Below are 23,278 nucleotides of genomic sequence, written 5' to 3'. Positions count from 1 at the left end.
TGCAAAGCACTTTCAGAACTGCTTGCATTTAGGCTTAGAACCAACATCGAAATACTTTCAAGAACTGAAGAAGATCCATTGTGACAGCTGGTACATACTGAGAAATAAATTTGTTGAGAATGTTAATCCTCCTTACTAAAAATTCTGAGAGGTCAGGATTTTCACAGACAAGGCAATGTGATCCAAATTAAAAAGGATTGTCAGGGAAGAAGACTTAGAAGTTGTGATGTCCAGTGTTGCAGTATGCAAGTAAAATTGATCACCTATAATTCTTACAGATTAGGAATGCCCAAATCTAGTAATATGTGAAATTCCTTGTGTTTAAAATCATCTAATGATGGCATAGATGACCAAACTGGCCATTGATTTGTTCCGAATATCTGCAACAGAGTAGTCTGGACTTTCAACATTTTGAAAACTTTTGGGGGTACAGAAGTTATGGTTTCCTTTGAATCTTGTATTAAGTAATGCAGAGGAACTTCCATCTCACATTGTCCTGGATTTGAGTGAGTGGTGGAGTTTTTTTTGATAGCAGGGGGAGGGAGTTACAGCAGCAGGCCCCTGTGAGAAGCTTCTTGAAACTGTCCCAGCTCCAAGTCAGCCCCACCTCTGCACCAAGGCTTAGCCAATTACCTGCACCTGTGTGGTAATGTATTTAAGAAGGGACCTGGTGAGGAGGAGTTGTGGCAGCTGTGTGAACGCTAAGATCAGTGAAGGAACAGAGGAAGGAAGGAGGGGGGCAGGTGTGCCAGAGCAGAACCCCCCCCCCCTATATCCTGTGGTGAGATGGCAGGGTGACCCCACCCGCCACCCGTGAAGATCCACGGTGGAGCAAACATTGATTTGTGGCCTGGGAGGAGCCTCTCATGGCTGACCAAGGTGGCTCTGCCCAAAGAAGGCCAGGGTCTTGAGTGAAAAAGTAGCCCTCGCTGTTGTAGTTTGGCACTGTGAGTATTGCAGCATGTGGGGGTGTCCCACGCTGTAGCAGCTCAGGAAGGACTGCAGCCCATGGGAGGGACTCCATTTGGAGAAAGTTGGTGTTTCATGCTGGAGCTGTGCAAGGAAACTCTGCGTCCCATGGGAGGGACTCACGTCAGAGAGGGTTTGTGGAGGACTATCTCCTGTGAGAGGGGGACCACAATCGAGCAGAGGGAAGAAGTTCCAGAAGCTCCCCCCACCGAAGATGGAAGAATTGGGAGCACTGAGTGCACACCGCATCCTCTGCCCTCTGTGCCACTGAGGGGAGGAGGTAGAGATGTCAAGAGCAAAGCTGAGCCCAGGAAGAAGGGAGGGGTGGGGGGAAAGGTATTCTCAGGATTTGGTAATGTTTCTCACTGTCCTACTCTGTTAAGTGTTGTTAGTGTCTGTAGTAAATCTATGTTATTTTTTTCTTCCCCTAACGAGTCTGCCTATTGCCTGTGACCATAATGGGTGATATGCCCCTCCCAGTCCTATCTCAAATCCCAAGCCTGTATTATTTGTCCCTTCTCATCGCTGGAAGGGAAGGGAGGAGTGAGTGGCTGTGTGGTTCTCAGTTGCCCTCTGAGCTCAAACCATGACACACATGAATCAAAATAATGGTAAAACAGACATTGCAAAGTCATGTGTCCCTAATACCAGTGTTCTCATGATTATCTAGTGCACTGAACCACTGGTTCATAAAAACAAAGAAACAAGCCTTTGAAATATAGATCTTCGATGATGACAGATATCTTTTAATTACGAGAAGCTTCTCCATCTTGGTAAAATCTGAGAAACTACTTCCAAGATATAGGTATCCTCAAAACAGACGAGGAAAACCTGTTTGGCATACAAGTCAGATCTTCAACAGAAGCCTGACTTCTGTTTTCCTTAGTGTATTTAACTTTGTAATGTAAACTAAATAACCAAAAGGTTGCTTCAGGGACTTTAGTCTCAGCTATCATAAGAATTTCTCTCTTTATTCTGGAACCATACAAATGTATGAAGAAGGTACAACAGCCTAGATTCAAAAGAAAATGCGGAAAAATTTTTGTGAGCTACTGTCAACCCCTTAGGTGTCTCAGCACTCCATTTCTTGGTAGTACATTGTCTATATCTAAATATCTACTTCATTCCCATTATACCTTGGGTAACAGAGAAAACATCTGTAATGATTTTTAATTAGGTATTAAAATTAAATTAAATTAATCTTCCCTAAATTTAATGTTTTGCCTATGATAGTACTTGCTGAGTGATCTCTCTGACTCTCTGATCTCACTAAACCTTAATTTAAAAATAAATGTTAAAAAACAAAGTAGTAGGTACTGTGCCAAAGTAGTTCAAAAAGTAAACTAAAATTTAAATTCTATTTTATTATCAGATTTACTCATACCTTGTAACAGCCTCAGTTTCATACTCTTATGATAACATTCAAGATGCTTGACAAACATTTTTACATAATTGTCTGTGCTGATGGCAAAACTTCTGCTCATTAGGAAGTAAATTACATATTGGAACTCTGTTTCCCTTATCTATGCAGTTTGGTATATGGTCATCTGGAAAATTCAGAAGTCTGCTGTAACATTTTGCCTTAATGATGAAAAAAGTAAGAAAAAGGATACTATATTTTGCTTTATACCATTCAACTGAAAAATGTGTCAGTAATCATACTTATTGAAAGAAAATAAACCATTTTTTAAAAATAAAGACTGACATCTTGGTTCATTCCAATGAATTTTGCAAACATGACTGTATTTTGTAGTCTTCCCTCAGCTATTATTACAGTCAAATGAGAGAAACATATACTATGACAAGATGATTTGGGGAATGCTTATCTCTTTCCACTGAGTTCAATGTGAATCCTGAACAACCGTTGTGTAATTGATACCTCATTAAAAATCCTGAATTTATATGAAGGAAATCTGGGATTTTATATCTGAAATTTATTTCTATTGTTAATTTGTGTGCATTTGTTAAAGAATTTTTCTGTTTTGATGCCTAAAGGTACAATGTGTGACAAGGGAAATTATGCTCAACTACTTATAAAATTTATTTGATCCAAAGCCCCTCTGTGACTCACTTTCCCCATAGCTTTAATTAACATAACCATTTCTATTTATCTGATAGTGACATTGAGATTCTTAGAAAAAATGATCTGAGTAAATGCAGTGTATCTGATACAAGTATAATTACTTCAGATTATTTCCCTGAGACCAGTAAGGAATTCTCTATACATTTAGTGTACAAAGCAAGAGAAACAGACTGTATGTACTACTGTTTAATTTTATGAGACAGAAATGACAGCATAAGGAAAAAATTGAATAAATGTTTGTTTGGGGATTTTTTTGAGCTTGCTATCTTCAGTTCCATTCAGTTCTTGTTCTAGTACTGAAGAGATAATGAGATAGTTGTTTCTCATTTGTCATCTCTTTATTCCAAATAATTTTGTAGTTTTCTATCAGTTCTTTATCTAGAGGTCATTTTCATTTTCATCAGCTCAGTTTCTTGCTGTCATGAGGCTGGAGATGCTGGTTTGTAAACTGAACATTATGTAATATCCCTAACAATTTTTTTTTGCTTTTCTTCCCATTGCTCAGCAGCACTGAGGCAGCTTTCCTAGTAGTTGAAAGATAAGCCCAAAGTTGTTCATCAACTTTTCTCTGTCGTCCTGAGTTTGTCCAGAAAAGGCCTCTGTCATCATTTGAGCCTACTCAGCAGCTAAAGGCCACGCAGCTGCTCACCCACCCTCCCCCCACTTGGGAATGGGGAGGGAACTGGAGGGGCAAAGGGAGACCCGTGGGTTGAGATAAAAACAGTTTATTAACAGTAACAGAACAATACGTTGACAGCAGTATCAGCAGGTAATGTACAATACAGCTGCTCACCACCCACCAACCAACCAACACCCACCTGCTCCCAGCCAGCAATCCCAAACACAAAGGCCCCACAGCCACACTCCCAGAAGTGAGAGTCCTTCCCTTATCACTCCTTCCTTTATATAGTGAGCACAATGTCACATGACATGGACTATCGGCCAATCGGGGCCCAGCCCTCCAGCTGTGCTCCCCCCGCCCCCGCACACAGGTGAGGGCACTGGGACCTGGGGAGCCCCTGGGGTCTCAGGGTGCTACAGCTCCTCCTGCTGCCAGACCAATGGGAGCTCTAGTCCAGCCCCAACCAGGACAACCTCATGGTCTTGAAATGCAGCCTTTTGTCTCTGAAAGCCATGCACACTTTACATAGTATGCAAACACATGCCACTACCAAAGGATCAGGTAATAATTCTCACAACACTCAGTGCAGTGAGTTGGAACCTTCCCTGCTCCTGTCTCTACCAGGGGGGATTCTGCTTGCATTCTTTTGACTTCAAGATACCAGTTCTTACTTTGATTTGGGTGATCTGTTACAGTCCTGATATACATACATTTTAAGAAGCAGCACATCGCATTGTACCATATTTTCCATTTTAGATAGTATCTTACATATTTCTTTTAAAAGTAATTACAAAATCCTTACAAATTACTGAAACTGCATAATGTCTGTTAGTGAAAGAGAAGTGTAGTTGCTGTCATGTATCATAGAGTGTTAAGTGCTGTGCATTTTCACTTGTCTTTCCACCAGAAGTAGAATAATATGAATAGCATAGAATTGAAAGTACTAAAGCTTAATATACATAATATTTAACATAATGCATATTCTACACTTAGTACCATATAGTCAACAGCAAGATCAACCACCTACTCTACTTAAACTTTCATTATATGTGTTTCAGGACAGGAAGTAGTGACTGTTCACAGCCATACTCCATCTGGAAATGGTAGACAGCAGTAATACTACAACCGTATAACACTGCTAAATGATGTGATGGGATGTTAATTTTATGGTTAAAGAGCAGTTAAATTCATTCCCATGTGATTGCTTTTTCAAAAGGAGGCATTATTTTTAGCAAGCCTTCCAACTGTAAACCTCTCTAACTCCTCACTGAGTTATTCTGCTATTTCCTAAAAGATCCTGCTGGTAAAGATCTGAATTAGTATTCATCTATATTAGTAAATGAAGGATTTGGAACCATTAGTATATATCACCATACTCTGATACCTAATAATGAACTAGCTGAATTTTGAGAGAAATAATGTTTGTTCTGAGCTCTTCCAGTACAATTTTTTATCACAACAGTGTTAAGAAACATGTAAAAATATACCCTAATATAAGATATATTTTTTTCTTAGGCGTGCTGACTTCTTGTTTCAGATATATATATATAAAAAAAAAAAAAAAAACCAAAAAAAAAAACCAAAAAAAAACCCACCAAACCAAAAAAACCAATATCAATTAGAATAGACTAGAGCACAAAATAGGTCTACTTAATAAAAAAATATGAGGTGGGTATTCTTGTTATTAAAGACCTCATAAATTCATTATATTAACCATTGTGAAGTCAGATAGGAAAAAGCCTCAGAGGACCCATCTACAGGACCCCATTAACATTGAAAGGGCTCTAGTAGACAGATCTAGACAATAGTATTTCATCCATTACTGTTAGCACCATTCATATGTCTTATCTTGCCAATAAAGGTATTAAAACACAGAAGAAATTGTGTCACCTTCTCTGGCTATTTTTGAGTGGTAAATTCATAGTATAAAATTGTGAGAATTCTCTCCACATGTTCTATAAGAGAAAAGGGGAAAGAAAATCCTATATAGCAGGTTTCTTGGTTTAAATGGAGATAAGGCCAAATAACTACTTTGAATTTCCTCTAGTCGCCATAGCTATATTAGTGACATGAAAATCTTGCTCTATTTAAAGGCCTTAAAAGCTTCTACAGATGCTGTTTTTGACAACTGTATGTACTTCAGCTGAATTGTGTGTGTGTATGTATGTCATCTTTATATATGTATATATAAAATCATCTCCATTTCCCAAAATACTGAAATCCTGAAAAACTTAAAAATTTCAGTAAAGATATGGCAGCAATAGTTTTGCTTCAACTTTGAAAATGATCCTTTTGAGACTCCCCAAGCATCTAAGTTTATGTGGTCAGGCTACAAAAATAAATGTTACCATTTACTCTATTTTTAATTTACTTGCCAAAAAATTACATAATTCTTTGTACCTAAACCAGTGAATTATTTAAGCTTGTCAATTTTTATTGTGAACCCTGTACATTTTTGGAAATACTTATTGTACTTAGAGAAAATTATTAAAATGTTCATTTTCATAACTGCGTGTGATATCCTAGTCTGCAATTCCTGAAAAGGCAGCAACACTAAAATCCAATGTAAGAAAGGTACTCAAAATATCTTTCACAAAATTTTTAGGTATTAAATTTACTATCTTAGTTTTACTCAAACATAAATATACTAAACCAGTCAAATATTTTGAGGATAAATCAATTATTAGAAACCAAGGCATTTGTATAAATTGCTTCAGGCAAAAAGATATTTTCAGAACTCTTAAATTTCCACATATAAATTTTAAAGACAGAAAAAGGCACTAGCTAGACAAATCATAGTAAATCCTACATGCACATAGCAAAGTCACAGGAAATTCCACCGTGCCATTAGCAGCTCTGTGCTTGGCCTTCTAAAACGGTGAGAATTCACACAGAATCTATGGCAACCACCAAATTCTTGCAAAGTATGAAGTAAAACTCCCTTCCATTGGTGTATGTTTTTAAAGACAACCCGATGGTTATAGACTTTTCAGGGCAAGTAAATCAATACCTATTCAATATTCTTCATTGCCTTACAGAATTTACTCGCTATACATTATAATCAAACATGGAGGTAGTAATAACAGGGATGGCATAGTTTAATCTTCTTAAATCCTTTCCACTGAGGAGAAATTTTCCAAATTTACCTCGAGAGCAGGAGGAAATAAGGCTTTCTAGAGTTTTCTCAGTTGCAAATAAGTAAGAATATTTAAGTTCCTTTTCCTGATCATATATATAATTACACCTATAAATATATACACACACACAGAGACATACAAACACGTACAAGCACTGACTATTTATCTGGTACCCTGGAAACTGAAATAATATCTTATTTAGCTAAATACTTTTAAACTGAAAATTCCAATATTTTTGTACATATAACCTTCAACTCAGTTCACATATATTCCTTCAAAAGTAACAGTACTTAGATTGTAAGTGCAAGCTATGAGGCATAAGGTTAAAAGAGATCAAGAACAGGGAAATTACTGGAAGAGAAGTGGTAACCCAAATAATGTTTGTGGAAAAGGAATGTCTTGCTAGAGAGGAAGTCTGTTATAAACTTCTGTGTAACTTTCAGAACTAGCAAAAAAATGGTTTGTTCATTTTCTTGTCCTGAAGGTAACAAGAGAGCAACTGATGTCATCTACCTGGACTTGTACAAACCTCTGGACAGTGTCCGACATGATATCCTTGTCTCTAAATTGGAGAGATATGGATTGAATGGATGGACCACTCGATGGATAAGGAATTGGCTGGACGGTCACACTCTAAGAGTTGTGGTCAATGTCTTGATGTCCAAGTGCAGAACAGTGATGAATGGCATTCCTCAGGGGTCCATACTGGGACAAGTATTTAACATCTCTGTTGGTGACATGGATGGTGAGATTGTGTGCACCCTCAGCAAATTTGTCTATGACAGCAAGCTGTATGGTGCTGTCAACATGCTGAAGGGAAGGGACCTTGACAGGCTTGAGAGGTGGACCTGTGTAAACCTCATGAAGTTCAAGGTCAAGTGCAAGGTCCTGCACATGGGCTGAAGTAATCCCATGCACAAATATAGGCTGGGTGATGGGTGGATTCAGAGCAGTCCTGTGGAGAACTACTTGAGGTTATTAGTGGATGGAAAACTGACTATGAGCCAGCAATGTGTGCTTCCAGCCGAGAAAGTGACCAGTATCCTGGGACGCATAAAAAGAAATGTGACCAGCAGGTTTGTTCTCCCCATCTATTCTGCTCTTGTGAGACCCCACCTGGAGTACTGTGTGCAGCTCTGGGGCAGCCAACATAAGAAGGACATGGACCTGCTTGAGTGAGTCCAGAGGAGAACCATGAAGATGATCGGGGGCTGGAGCACCTCCCTTATGGGCACAGGCTAAGAGAGTTAGGGTTATTCAGGCCAGAGAAGAGAAGGCTCTGGGGAAACCTTCTAGCGGCCTTCCAGTACTAAAAGGGGGCCTACAGGAAAGATGGGAAGGGACTTGTCATCAGGGAGTGTAGTGATAGGACAAGAGGTAATGGTTTCAAACTGAAAGAGGGCAGATTTAGATTAGATATAAGGAAGAAATTCTTTACAGTGGGGGTGGTGAGACGCTGGAACAGGTTGCCCAGAGAAGCTGTGGCTGCCCCCTTCCTGGAAGTGTTCAAGGCCAGGTTGGACAGGGCTTTGAGCAACCTGGACTAGTGGAAGGTGTTCCTGCCCATGGCAGGGGGGTTGGAACTAGATGATCTTTGAGGTCCCTTCCAACCCAACCCATTCTATGATTCTATGAACAAAGACAAATCTGAATGAAAATTCATTTTATTCATGCAAATCATTTATGTGTTTATATATACATGTGTGTATGTAGATGTTGACTTATGTTTGAAATAAGGTGTCTTAAAAACTGTATCTTAGATTCAGAGAAAATTAGATATGAGAAAATAATTATATTTTCCTATGACAGTTATGTATAGCAGATACAACGTTTACTTTAAGATCTGTAGTATGCACTTCTTTACACATTAGCCACATAGTCATATTTTATTCAATGCATCATTGATATATTTTGCTATATATTTTCTGTTCCATTTGGGAGTTTCCACATTTTAAAAACAATTAATTATAACAATATTTATAATGAAGCAGACTTGTAATTATTAGTTAAATTAAGAAAAGTATGAGACAGTTTATAATTATGCTAAAAGAACTATTATGAATATTAACATACCATAAGGAGCATTTTTACATGAAGAAATCCTAATCAGTCTTATTTAGCTGAGATAATCATGATTTTTCTCAGCAAGATAAATGTTACCATACTGAAATATCTTTTTTCTTGATTATGGTAGAAAATCTGTATTTCAAGGACACAGCAGAAATCTACTTTATATGAAGATAAGACAGAGATTTTAAAACCACTGCAGTCAAGAAACATGTAAATTGCCTCCTCGTTGCAACTGCTTTAATGTATCTGTTTAGCACATAAAGTTATATGCAAGGGATCAGGATCTTATTATATATCCACCTTTAAAAATTTTACCAAAGGAAAGGTTGAACTGATCAACTCTCTAAGTACATCATTCGCTGTCACCCTATACCTCAGAAACTGCACAAAGTTGTTCCTGGATTTATAAAATGCTCAAAGCACATCAGATTGTACAGGCCTACAGGTAACATCAGGTTTACGATTAGAAACCAATTCACTTACCACTTTTACAATCTTTTCTTCACAAGGGATTGACAGAAGATCAAATTGCAAAGAAAAAAAATCCACATTTTTCCAATGTAGGACATGAACTTATCATAGGGTCTTGGGGTCCACCCTTACCTCATTTTTAAGCAAAGCCTACAAAAATACAGAAAAATTACATCTGACCTATATATTCCTCCATTCTTATTTTTATTTTTTGCATTAATATAATGAATTTCTGTCAAAAAATATTTTTTTAATAACAGATTGAAATGTGAAAAAATATACGTAACCAAGGAAGGTCACAGTTTAAGTTTTTTAACAAAGTATATAAACAATAATTAAATGAAATGGAATGTAAAAACAGGTCAACCATCATCACACCTTTTCGGCATTGCTAGAATACATGATATTGCCCCAGTATTGTACAGAGGTTAAAATAAATGCCTATTAGGTGTGACTCCTAATGAAACTTTGGCTATATGTTTGAATCTTTGTGTTAGCTACACATTGAAAGGGCAAGAAGGGAAATAAAATATAACTGGAACTAATATAATGCAGTTCTTGGTCATGCAAATGTTTACATGAAGTTACTGACTTAGCCAAATGCAAACAAATTAAATTCTTTTGATTTAATGAGCATCAGCTCTTGCACAGGAATGATTCAGTTGCCTGTTAATGTTCAGAGTTTTGACAGCTCAGCCATGTGTAGCCTTTACACACACACAAAAAAAAAGCCCCAACAAAACAGGATAGGACCTTTATCTTATAGTTTGCTGTGGGTTAACCTCAGTAGGCAGCTAAGCTCCCACCCAGTTGCTCACTCAGTCAACACACCAATGGGATGGGGGAGAGAATCTGAAAGGTATAAGTGAGAAAACTTGTGGCTTGAGTTAAAAACAGTTTTATAGGTAAAGCAAAAGCTGTGAGCACAAGCAAAACAAAACAAGGAATTAATTCACTACTTCCTATTGGCAGGCAGGTGTTCAGCCATCTCCAGGGAAGAAGAGCTTCATCATGCTTAACAGTTACTTGGGAAGACAAATGACATCAGTCCTAACATCCCCCCTTCCTCATTCTTCCCCCAGATTTTATTGATCAGCACAATGCCATGTGGTATGAGGCATCCTTTTGGTCAGTTGGGCTCAGATGTCCTGGCTGTGTCCCCTCCCAACTTCCTGTGCACCCCCAGCCTGCTTGCTAGTGGGGCTGTGTGGGAAAAAGAGAAAACTGTGACACTGTGTAAGCACTGTTTAACACTAGCTGAAACCCCTGTGTTATCAACACCGTATTAATCACAAATCCAAAGCAAAACACCATACTACTTACTATGAAGAAAACTAGCTCTATTCCAACCAAAATCAGTATATCCTTCTATAAGACTATATATTCTCATAGAAATATCCTTACATTCCTATCCCTCTTATGTAAGACATCTACAATATAATTAAAGCTAAATTAAACATCAATATCGCTCATTTGTTTGAATTAATTTTATGATAGATTAACTACCCATATATTATTTCTGGGATATCAAATCAGAAATTGATTTAGACTTAATTAAATGATGTGATTGATTTATACAAAATAAAGTATAATTAAATTCTTTAGGTTATTTTTTATCTGATGGTTACTTTGATCACCAAGTCAAAATGATATCAAATGACTCAAACAGATTTTTTTCTTTCATTAGTTGCACCTGCTTGCAGGATTTTAGTTCTGTATTTAACAGAGGTATCTGAAAGCTATATATTAACAAGAATAAAGAGAGGAATAGAAAACTCAAGTATTGCTTTCAGAGGACTAGTTTTTATTTTAAGGCAATAAAATAACTAAAAATCCACCTGAGGAATTCAGTGTTGGGCACTTAAAGCTGATGATTTCTAGATCAACAGCATTCTCGATGTGGTACTGTCAGAAAATGGTCACCAACTTTGAGATACAGATCATATGTTAGGATAGAAATATATCTGCTGAGAGACTAGCACAGAAATTATTTTTTGTGTGTGTTTTATTCATGCACTAAGAGAACTGAATGAGAACAAGCCCAAATGTCTTTGAACAGACTTTGTCACCACAGCATTACATATAAAAAACAACCAAAGAATTATGTGAAGAGTCACATTACTGACAGAATAGAAGACAGAGAACTATTGTGTTATGGTCATGAGTAATAACTTTGGGAGATGCTCAAGAAAACCAGGGTCTTAGGAAATAAAAAAAAAAAAAATATATGAAGAAGATGGAAAGCTGATTTATTGCACTATATAACCTTTTGAAAATTAAGACATTTATTTGTGTGATAGAGGAATTCTAAATTCCCTTTATAAAACACAACATATCTTCCTATTTGACTGAAAATCTACACCAAGATTTGCATTTTGGGATAATATATATCTTTCTTTTGACTTAATTCTGTAGCCTGTACTTGAGCAAAATGCCATTTGACTTCCAAAAACTTTTTTGAAGACCAGGACCAAACCTTTTACATTAAACAAGTTGACAAGTTTTATATTGTCTCTTGTAAACCATTTTTTCTATTATGAGATTTTTTTAGTAGAGTGTGAGAAACATAGGTATTAATGCAGAAACAGACTCTATTTCATATCTGAGATTAACCTTATCCTCTAAGTTTGTAACCACAGTTGCGGTTCACAGTTCTGGTAAATGTTATAGTTAAAATTTGAAAATATAAATGTGTGTTACTTGCTTAATTTGGTAGTGTTCCTTTAGATAATCAAATATTTATCTACAGTATGCAAAATTCCAGCTACTACAGTTATGATTAACTCAATGAGAAGTTTCAAAATATCCAAAAAATGAATTCTGACAGCAACTAAAAAAATTAGGGCTGACATTGAAATAGAATCACTGTATACTAAATTTTCTGTTAAACATTTCAGACAGCAGTCAACTTCTTTTCAGTCTAAGCTCCACACAGTACAGAAGCCAATATGGAAGGTATATCAAATATTGAAGGACTCTGGCAGTTATAGAAAGTAGCAAACTTGAGACCTCTCTGCTAGATGCTGAGTAAAATTTGGGTCCTTGAATCAGAGAAAGTGAATCAGAAGGTAAACTTTGTTATGGCCATCTTAACCTGAAGATGCATAAAACTCACTGCTGTACAGCAATGCATAACTTGATTCATATACCTATATTCCTCTTTCATACCCAGACTACATCTATTATTTCCTATGAGGTGTTGCCAAGAGATTCTTTGCATAGAAAAAAATAGCAAATCTTACCCTATGTAATGAACTCTCTTACAACATTAAATTCAGGGAGATCATGTTTTGATGGTTGGATAATCCAAATAATTTCTCTTTGAGGGCTTTCAAACCAGTTGTCTGGCTTCTCTGTTAGAGAAGTCACCATTGCTTTCTTTATAACAAAATAAGATAATAACAGTTCATGTGCTTGATTGTCATAAATGATTTTGAACTCTTTCCCCAGCAGGATCAACTCCTGCTCACAGTGTGAGTTAGAAAAAACACAGTTGTCTTGTTTTATTAGCAAACAAAGATTATGAGCATGGAAACAAGTCAATAAAGGAGACTGTAAAGATTTATACTGCTAGAAGACAGGAGAAAAGCTAACCATTTTTAGGGTGGGATAGTGTGGGTGGTGGTAAATGAATTTTAAACTTAAGACATTATTTTTAGATTAAAAAAATATCAAAAAGAAAACATAATTTTAGTTTTCAATATTTTTGTAGTTTTCTTTTCCTAGAACTTGTAGTGGAAGGCAGGCACAAAGTACTTTTATCATAGAAATAGCTGAAGTGTGAAGGGCGCTGGAGTTTTTAATTCAAGCCCTTCTGTTTAGTATTGGACTCCATTTTATACTGCTAAAAAAATTCTGTCTGTAAGGAAATTTTACTTTTTACTTTTACTAATGTTAACAAGTGTCCTGTGTAACTTTGCTATAGAAACAAGATGATGATGTTTCCTTGACAACAAGTGCATGTTACCTTATTAAAACTGCAATATTTTAATATTTTTTCTTCACCTTATGGTCTTTTTTTTTTTTTTTTTGTAGAACCTGATTCACTAATTAATGATTGTTATAATAATCTGAACTAAGTTAATATGGCTTCATTTACTGATGTAGTACTTCTACTATATGAGACATAACTCAGACTCTCGCCATATAATTTGGGTATCTAAATTTGAAAGGTTTGGGCTTACTTAATTCAAATTTCAATTTCTACTTTAAAATTCCCTGTTCATTGGCAGGTCTTACATTAAAGACCTCTAAACTCTAGATATATCTATATTTGAAATAGCAAAGTTCATCAACTTGCAAATTTTTATTTATGGAAGTGCTTAAGTCATAACATTTCTGACCAACATGAGAATTAGCTTACACCAAAGCACAGTCATTACCCATACACTACAAGTTCTCTTACTTTATTACTATTTCAGCAGAATCATAGGGTATTCAAAATTCAGTAACTTGTTACAAAAAAATATTTTTAAAAAAATATGTTCCTGTTTTACAAATCATATTTAATGATCTATCTTTTCATTTTAAAAGTTATCTATAAGATAAACAATAAAACAAAATTATAAAGCCACTCATGATTTTATTTGATTCAGAATGTTTTCATTATGCAAAAATCAATATAATCACAAATAAAGCATTTGTAACAAATACAACTAAAATTGAGATCTTACTAACAGGTTTTTTTTTGTTTTTTTTTTTTTTTTTTTTTTTAAATCCTGTTTACAGTCTACAGAAAACCAAGCAGACTGTGGGATAAACTGAAAATAATTAATAATGGAGGGGGTGGATAAGAAACATAGAACATATGAGGAATAGAACTGGAAACCCAACCTCCAATTCCATATGGAATCATATATGGAAAATATAAGATTGAAAAGCTATTTTTTATGCGGTTCATTATTGTCTTATGTATATTGATGAATATTTTTTATTAGTCAAGAATTACTTACATCAGATTTGCTTTTTTTTACCCTCTTCTAAAGAATGTCTCCCCTCACCACTTAAGAAACAAAATACACTGGGGTTTTGTGTAGTGTTTAATAATCCTTCTCAGTGTAATAATCTGACACACACCTCATAGCATGAAAAGCAATTAAAACCTTTACGACTCTAGATAATGTTCTTATACCTTCCAGAGACACATTGCAGGTATCCACTGTGGGTGATCTGCTGTCCACATACTCTTAAGAAAAAAAAAAAAAAAAAAAGAAAAAAAAAAGTGTATATATATAAATATTCTCTTTATTATTTTTTTTACTATCAAGAAAACACATTGTGTGGAAGGGGACCACATTTATGATATTTTGGTTTTGAAACTCAACATGAATAAAGTAGGACAATTGTAATTACAATTTAGCTTTCAGATATAATATACTTGAGACAAGCACCGAAAGGCATTTCCCTTCCCCAAGATGTGAAGTTGACTATTTTTTTTCATTATTCTCTAAAATACTGGAGCTGGTTTGTAGCTAGAAATAAGATAGACATGAAGGTAATAAAGTGCTCTCTTTCTTCTAGAAGCACAAAAAATTCTTCAGGTGCCTAATCAATTTGTCCTGAGAGCCAGCTCAGCTGTAGAATTGAATTTGGGATCAAGATAAAATTTTCGTATTTACAAACTCCTGGATATTTTTGCTGTCTTCTCTTCTGTGAGGCATAGTTCTCTCCCAAGGATCACATCAGATCCCATATTCTCTCCTTGGGCAAACTTCAGACCTCATTTTGGTCTCATCTCTTCTGTGGAGAATACCAGCTTGTGGTTTTCCTCTTTTATACTTCAGACCTTTATGTTGCTGCAGGCTGTTGGAAGTGTTCTGCAACTAGTGTTGAGTAGGATCATGTGCCACAGCTATTCTGTAGACTTATTTTGATACATGGCCTTTCTGCATTTGTCTGTAACTGAGAGAGGCTGGTTTCAGTGCCTATGTCTATACTGGAAAACACGGAACACAGTGCTGGCTCCCAGAGCCTTGTAGCTATACAGTTTATGGCTAGTGTAGTTACTTAATTTATGGTAATAAAATAGTTCAGAAGTTATTATAGGGTGCACCTTCTGTTTAACTGAAAAAAGCAAACTACCAGCAGTAAACTACCACCAACTACTTCTAATTAGGCATGACCTCATTTATATTAACTTTAGAGAAAGCGATAGAAGAGTACTTCTGTTATTCTTTACACTACTGAAAACTGAAATATTTTTGAAGTCTTATAAATGAAAAAATATAAGAGCTAATAACTTGTTTTTTAAGTTTAGGGGAATCTGTTTTTTAACCCAAGGAAAAAGTTTTTAAAAGGTTGCGAGAACATTAAAAAAATATTTTTTCTTAATTTAATGGACATATCAGTGCAAGAAGCAGTGCAAGACAAGAGGAGAATAAGAATAAAAATATTTACCTACAGCCTATTTTCTCTTACTTTGATGAAGCAACAAAAGGGAAATCCAGATCAAATTGGCAATAACTTTGGGATTTAAGTAATTTGATTCACAAAGGTAAAATTAATTGTAGTTAGTATGAATAGGAGAAAAATCCAGTATGATACCAATATAGACAGGCAAAGTGTAGACAGAATCAGGATAATTACTGTAACTGAGGTAATTCTGTCCATAGAATTTATTGTATGAGGATGAAATATGAGATTAGGGAGGAAAGTGTACAAAGACATAGCTAAAAACAAAAACAGATGACTAAGGTTATGGAGAAGAAATGTAGTTTGCAAGCTGTTATTATAAGCATCAAGAAAACAAGGGCAGTATGTATGGTACAGGAGAAGAGATAAAAATAAAAGGCTGAACAGCAGCCTTGCTGAAAAGGACCTAGCCAGGTTACACTAGATGACAAGCTAAATATGAGTTGAAATTGCACTCTCAGTGTCAATAAAGCAAACTGTATACTAGGAGGACACAGTGGTGCAGATGATAGGAGTTGATCTACTTTTGTTTCTCAAGATAAGGAGAAAGTAATATACTTGGATATGTAATTCTCATTCAAAAATACCTTTCTGCTCCTGTTTTCTCACCAACATCAGTTTTTCTTTTCTCACTGGTTGTGTCAGTTTGCAATAGACAAATATCTCTTGGACTGTTTCAACAGCATAGCTGTAAGATCCCTCTAAGATCCACGTCTCATACTATTACTAATATGTCTTTATGTTGATGAAAATACATGGTTTCATCTTTTTTTTTTTTTTTTTTTTTTTTTTTTTTTTTTTTTTTCTGATTTGGAGGGAGAAAAAAACTAACAAACAAAACAAACAAGTGGTCAGTAATAGGTAGCTGTTGCCTTCATCAGCCCAGAAAACTAGAAGTCCGAGCCAGCAAGTCTCACTATACTTTGACACCAAGGAAATATGAGACAGTTTATCCAGTAGTATAATGAAAAGGTACGTGGCTGGACCTTTTCCAAATGAGTAATAAATGCTCTACCAATAAACACCCACAGTCTGATTCTTGATGAGCTTAGCAAGCAAGCTGTTATGATGAGTCATGGACTTTCAGGACTGAGAGTCTTGATGTCATCTCACCATACTACAGCTGCTGTGCCACTAACCTCACAAGGGACTTAAATTTTGCAGCAGTGCCAGACAAGAACCTATAACTGAGTATTTTTCCATTCTTTCAACATCTTCCTGTTCACATTCTCTGATTATTGCCCATAACTCACAAGTGTGCCCAACTAATTTGTTTCCTTTAATGAATCCTTTTAAGCATATGGTAACAAATGGGTGAGAAGGAAAAAATAAGGTAACATGACAACTCCTGTTCACTCCAAGTCATTTTGAAGTTTTTCTCTCTTTAAAGGAAGATATAAGCCATGACAGGACTATTACTGGGCCCCTTGCCTAATTAGTTAGACTGAAGACAAATAATAACATTGTTGTCTTGCCAGAATTTTTGATGGGTATCATGCTAACAAATGACTCATTGCTCTCACTTTGTAGACAGAATGAGTCTGTCAGACAACTTTATAGGCAGTGGAGAGACAGAGCCTCTTACAGAACACAATTAACCCCTTTACTCTCCAGGCTAAATATTTAAACAGATCAGATAATCCATGTTCTAAAAATACCTATTTCTTTGAAATAATATGAAAAGAGTCAAGTGTGACTGATTCAGATATAGATGTCTACATCATAGAGAATGTAGATAAACTACATTGTAGACATCTAAAGCTAGCTGAGATATATGTGTGTCAGAGCTTTATAAACAATATAATGCTGACTTGATTGTTCTAGTACAGATGGAAGAGAATGAAGAATAATGTTGGAATAAATCAAATTTTATACAGTTTGGAAGATTTTCCATTGGTTATGTCATTAAGGCCATGCTGGGATTGGAAAAGTAACCTCTGAAACTGGAATATATAATTCTCTATAAATCACTGTGACATTTAACATTGGAATCCTGATGTTAGTTGAGCTCATGACATTTTTGCCACTAATTTTTTATGAGATAAAGGTTTCAATCTGGAGACAGAGCTACACCAGGTTCTGTGAACCAAGAAGCAAATAGGCAAAACATTCAATCCTGATTTTCACAGTAGTAAAATATTCCTGGGGCATGTAGCACCACTCTCAGATAAACTACACAAAATAGAGAATTTATATGAAAGAATAACGTAACTGTTTCCAAAATGGCACAATACATTGAGACTACTTAAATATTAGGGGAAAAAGGAACGGGATCAAGAAGTTACTTTAAAATTATTTGAAGTGTGAAAAATATCCGGTGAAGAGACAAAGAACTAAATCATATTTGGTGAAACAATCCTTCACATATGAAAATACTAGAGTAGCAGTTTTGTGTCCATGAAGCTCTGAGGTAAGACCTTTATCTCTTGGCACATGCTGGGCAGTTCTCAAACATTTATTGAAAATGCAAGAGAAGAAAATATAAATACAGAACGGGTCACTGTTGAATTGGAGTCTGTCATGGAAATAAACCAGCATGAGGTTATTATGAAGAGAGAAATGACTTACAAGCTTGAGATGATAGTCCTCTATTGTTGTTTAGCTGTTGTTCCACTTATTGCAGTGTAGGCAAAGACCTAAGGAGACAAACCATTAAGCAGAGTACAGTAAGAACTATAGATATAGCATTTATTGTCTTTATTTTAGGGCTAATTAGTAGGATCCATTAATGCTTGTTTGGGAACTCAAGGTAGAATATTATTTCCACATTCAGACTTAAACTAGAGAAGGACTTTCAGAGTTATAATGTATTTATATTCATGTTTACATGAATCACAAGGGGTTTTAAGTCACAGCTTTTTCAAGAGGTTCAAGTCATAAAACCTTGTGATTACACTAAACTGTATTTCCTTTTTAAGTAAATTACCGGATTTGTATGAGAATACAGGTATAAAAACATGACTTCCTGATTAAAAAAAAAGACATATATGAAAACACAATGTTCATTATTATTTTAAATCTTATGACTGTTCTGTCAGTTTCCTAATTAGACTCAAAATCTTTCTCTTAGTATTATTGTTAATAAAACTTCATTTTTGTCATACTTTGGAGTGAGTTTTTCAGAATTTTGGAATGCATGAAGATCCAAACACAAAGGGACATACATCTTTATTGAACACTGACACTGTGTATTCCTTTAGAAGACCTCTTAGTATTATTGCTTGAGATAAGACACTTCACAATCAGCAGTACAAGACTGCTGGATCTAAAAGCAGTAATGGACATGTCACTAAGTAATAGGGTGTCAGTTACTGTTTGCTCTGATATTTATGAATGTTATTCACCAATTATAATAAAAATATAATTAATAATAAAGAGTCAGGTTTCCTTTTGTTTGTTTTCTCTATAGTCTCTGAAAGTTTTTTGGATATGTGGCAGCCTGACCATACAGTATGTTTTGCAAAGGTAGGATGTGGCCTTAAACTCATCCTCTGGATGGATATATCTCTTTCTTTTGACTACATAGGAAGCCTTTATAATTAGTTTAGATTAGGGATTTCTTTAGAAAATTTAAGTCTAAGTATTACAGCAGCATATGGGTATGTCCTATCATTTGAAACAAAAAATGAGTTTAAAACCCTATTTAAGGTCATATGTTCTGTTTTAACACAGTCTAGAAACATGTACAGTCATTTACAGTTATGAAATGTATAGGGGGATAATCCTTTTTGACCCTCAGGTGTTAGTTTCCAATTTGCAACTCAGACCCAGAGAATAACTGTTAGTTTTTTCTAGGTTACTAACTTGTTTCACCTGAAAAAATGCTCACATGGTCAGTTCCAAATCTGTTACTTATCACTGAATATCAGATGAAAGGTGGCAAGAAAGATACACTTCTCAGCTAAATTAACTTTGCTGTACAGCTCTGCTTCAGTCTTTTCATATCCACATAGCAGGAGTAGTCAATTTAGTAGGAGGGCCACCACATTTCCTCCAAAATGTTTAAACTCAGTTATCTCACCCAAGAGTGTTTTCTGGGGGGGTGCTCAGAGCATTATGCCTTGGGCATTTCCGTATTGTACTTGAAGGCATGCCTCTTGTTTTCAGTACTGAATTCTGACTGTGTTACAGCAAAAATATTTTTTATTCCTATGGAATAGCTGTAAAGATAAAAATGCTAAAAAGAATAGTGGAAATTAAAGTTTTGTTCCTGCATGTGAGAACAACTGGTTGATATTTTAAGTGTAAAATTCACTTTGTAAAGTTCTTAATTTTAAAAAATATCCTGCTGGAGTAACATAAAGCTCTTTATTTTTCTGCCTTCAGCTGAAATAATTGAATATGGGAAATTCTTTGTTGTTCAAATGTATTTGAGTTTTTTATCAGATTTTAGCTATGTCTCCCTTTGTTTAAAAAATCTGTGCAAAATGATAGTTTTTCATGTTGTTAAAAAATATTTAAGTGACACAGAATATGGTTCAAGCAATAGTTTTTGGGATGTGTTTTATAAAGTCTTAGTTCATGTGGGTTTATTTATTCAAAATTAGAATTTACTGTATAAACCAAGCCCTAGGAGAAGCTACTGATTTTACAAGTAGAGTGTTGAAAACCTGTTCCAGGTGCTGTCTGAAGTATGTGCAATAGATACAGAACATTCTAAGAATTAAAGAAAAAAGCGTTCTGTCCTCAATACAAAATAATGGAAAATTCGTCTAGCCTAGTCTGCTTAGTACCCATATGGATGCAGTGAGGGGTAGGTCAAATTTTAGGTATTTCTGCAGGGGGCTTAATCATATCTTTTTTATTCAAATATTTTTGAAGGAATGAAAAAATAATAATTTGCTAGGTTCTGTACAGAATAGAGACAGAAGTGCTTTCACTGACCTTCTTTTCTGCTTGTAAAAGTTTTCTTCAGCTGCTAGGAATGTTAGAAAATGTTTCATGTTGAGCTGTTTGTGCTTGTGGATAGCTATATATGGAAATGTGTCAGTGGTACTCTATGGACAGGGTCCTGTGGGAAGTATGGCATATTAACAACCTCCCTAAAAGTTAAAAAAAAAAAATAAAATAAAACCAAACCCCTCAGTATAGCATTGGGAAAGAAGCTGCTTTTCAGTAAAGATTTCTCTTTCTCTGCTCTCATTACTGATGCAGGACAGGTTAAGGGAAGAATATTAGTTCTCCAGATGATCCTGTAGATGAAGACTTGCCATATGTTTTGTCCATTTAAGCTTCATTCCTGCAGAGCAAAAAAATATCCACCACTAAAAAATCTAAACCTGACTGCACCCTGGTCTCAAAATTCTGATAGTCTTTGATTCTACAGATAGAACATATATTTTACTTATTACTTTGACTATCTTTAGAATGCCTGTGAGTAGTGTGTTGAGATTACTCTAGGAAAATCTACTAGTTTTGGAAATAGCTTTATTTTTTCATCTGATGTAAATGAGAAGAATAAGAAGAAGAAGAAAAAGAGGAAGAAGAGGAAGAAGAAGGAAAAAATGGTTTAAAATAGAACTACATCTCAAAAATAGTCTGATATTTCTTAGTGGAAGCAGAAATAGTTGACAAATACCATGTTTTGCAATCAGAAGACTGTTTATATAACCATCTATTGAAATACTAAACTATCAGTATTAAACACTGTTCTCAATGGATTTTAAATAATTGGCTCCATAGGTGATTATATACACCTGAAATATAACAGGCATAAGCATTTAGAATCATTTAAAAAAAATGAACAAATTTTTATAAATGGCATTAAGTATATTCCAGAAGGGTGCCAAACCATCCCAGGGAGGTTTGAGGGGAGGACAAACCAATCCCAGAAGGGGACTCAACCATCCTAGAAGTAGAAGGACAAACCAACCCAACCCCAGAAGTAGACCCAGAGGGGGACCAACAGAATAAAAGACAGAGTCTCACTTTAAAGATGATCTGGGTCATGGAGTTTGGAGTTAGCCAGGTGTCCCCAGCCAGGGTCCAAATTCTTGTAAAAATTCAAGCTGACCTGTTTAGGAAAGGGAATGCAGCATGAGAAGTCATCAGAGAGAAAAACTCCATTCAGATAAAAATTAAGTCTCTCTTACATTGAGACCACACACACAGCTCACCACCACTAAAAGCAGACAACAGATGTTAATTTCGGTTTTTCACTTGGAACATCCGATAGATGATATTTTCTACACTCTCACATAATTATTTTTTTTTCCAAACTGTTTTTCTGTTCTTGCAATGAGAACAGCCAACAACAGTTATCAATTCTTACTTTCTTAGGTTGTTTCCCCATTTTTAAAGACTATTTTTCACCTTTTTAGACAATAAATTGCCATTACAGTTCCTTGGTTTTACACTTATTGATGGTATTGCAGGATGTCTCCAGTTTCTAGGTACTCAGCGATACTTCAAAGATGCCAGTTGCGCCTCTCAATGATGCTTCTGGTTCCCAGGCCTAGTTCCCAGGAAGGCAAAAATTTTCTTTGTCAGTAGTGGGCATTTTCTTCTCCTCAGTAACTTTCCCCTTATAATGAAGTCACCTTTATGGCTGCTCACATTGACAGATGATCAGGTTCTGGTACATGCTGGGGACAAGATGGTGTTTTGGAGAACTGAGGAAGCTAACAACGAAGTAGATATTTTAGATTTGTTCTAGTTAACTGATAAATTGCTTAAAGAATGTAAAACTAGATAGAAGTTTACACAAAAATGGTCATTATTAGAAGTGCAATAAGCATAGAGAGAAGAATAAGCATAAATTATTAAAAACAAGCAAACACATGAATAGCATATTCAAAGGCTGGGAATCAGCCTCTTTATTCAGAGGCTTTATCTTTTGGGAAGATAAAGAAATGTAGGAAATCTGATAGTCTCCGAAATAGACCAGATTAAATTTCAGTGGCAGTATCAACATGTGATAAACAAGGCATACTATGAGAGCATTGGGGAAAATACTAGGTGTGAAAAAAGGGTCAGTGCAAAAATGGAAACAAAGACATAGAACTGAAGATAAGTGTGAAGGCCTAAAGAAAGGTTGCACAAAACCAGAAAGATTAGATGAAAACCAAGTTTCAATTAACAAGTGATATAAAAGGTAACAAGAAAATATCTATAGATTCTGTATTTGTACAGAATTATAGAATCATAGAATGGTTTATGTTGGAAGGGATTTTTAAAGATCTTCTATTTCAACCTCCCCTGCCATGTGCAGGGATATCTTTCACTATATCGGGTTGATTAAAGCCCTATCCAGCCTGACGTTGAAAACTTCCAATGGCAGGGCATCCACAACTTCTCTAGACAACTTGTTTCCCTGTCTTACCACCCTCACTGTAAAAAATTTCTTCCTTATGTCCAAACAAAATCACCTTCCCCAGCCCGCTGGCTATGCTTCTTTTTATGCAGCCCATGTTACAATTGGTTTTCTAGGCTGCAAGTGCATGTTGCTGGCTTATGTCCAATTTTTCATCTACTAGTTCTCCAAGTCCTTCTCTGCAAGGTTGCTCTCAATCCATT

General features: G+C 35.6%; 1 long non-coding RNA gene across 1 annotated transcript; it reads left to right on the top strand.

Moving 5' to 3' along the window:
• The first annotated feature begins 764 nt into the window (after positions 1-764).
• On the top strand, positions 765-19,977 carry LOC116963267. Its single transcript, XR_004408056.2, has 3 exons — positions 765-845; positions 4,782-4,787; positions 19,966-19,977. It is a non-coding gene; the product is annotated as an uncharacterized LOC116963267 (long non-coding RNA).
• Positions 19,978-23,278: the final 3,301 nt, after the last annotated feature.

This window comes from Tyto alba, unplaced genomic scaffold, assembly GCF_018691265.1.
Source record: "Tyto alba isolate M040663 unplaced genomic scaffold, T.alba_DEE_v4.0 Super-Scaffold_45, whole genome shotgun sequence".
NCBI lineage: Eukaryota > Metazoa > Chordata > Aves > Strigiformes > Tytonidae > Tyto > Tyto alba.
This window is presented reverse-complemented; position numbering and strand designations above follow the sequence as displayed.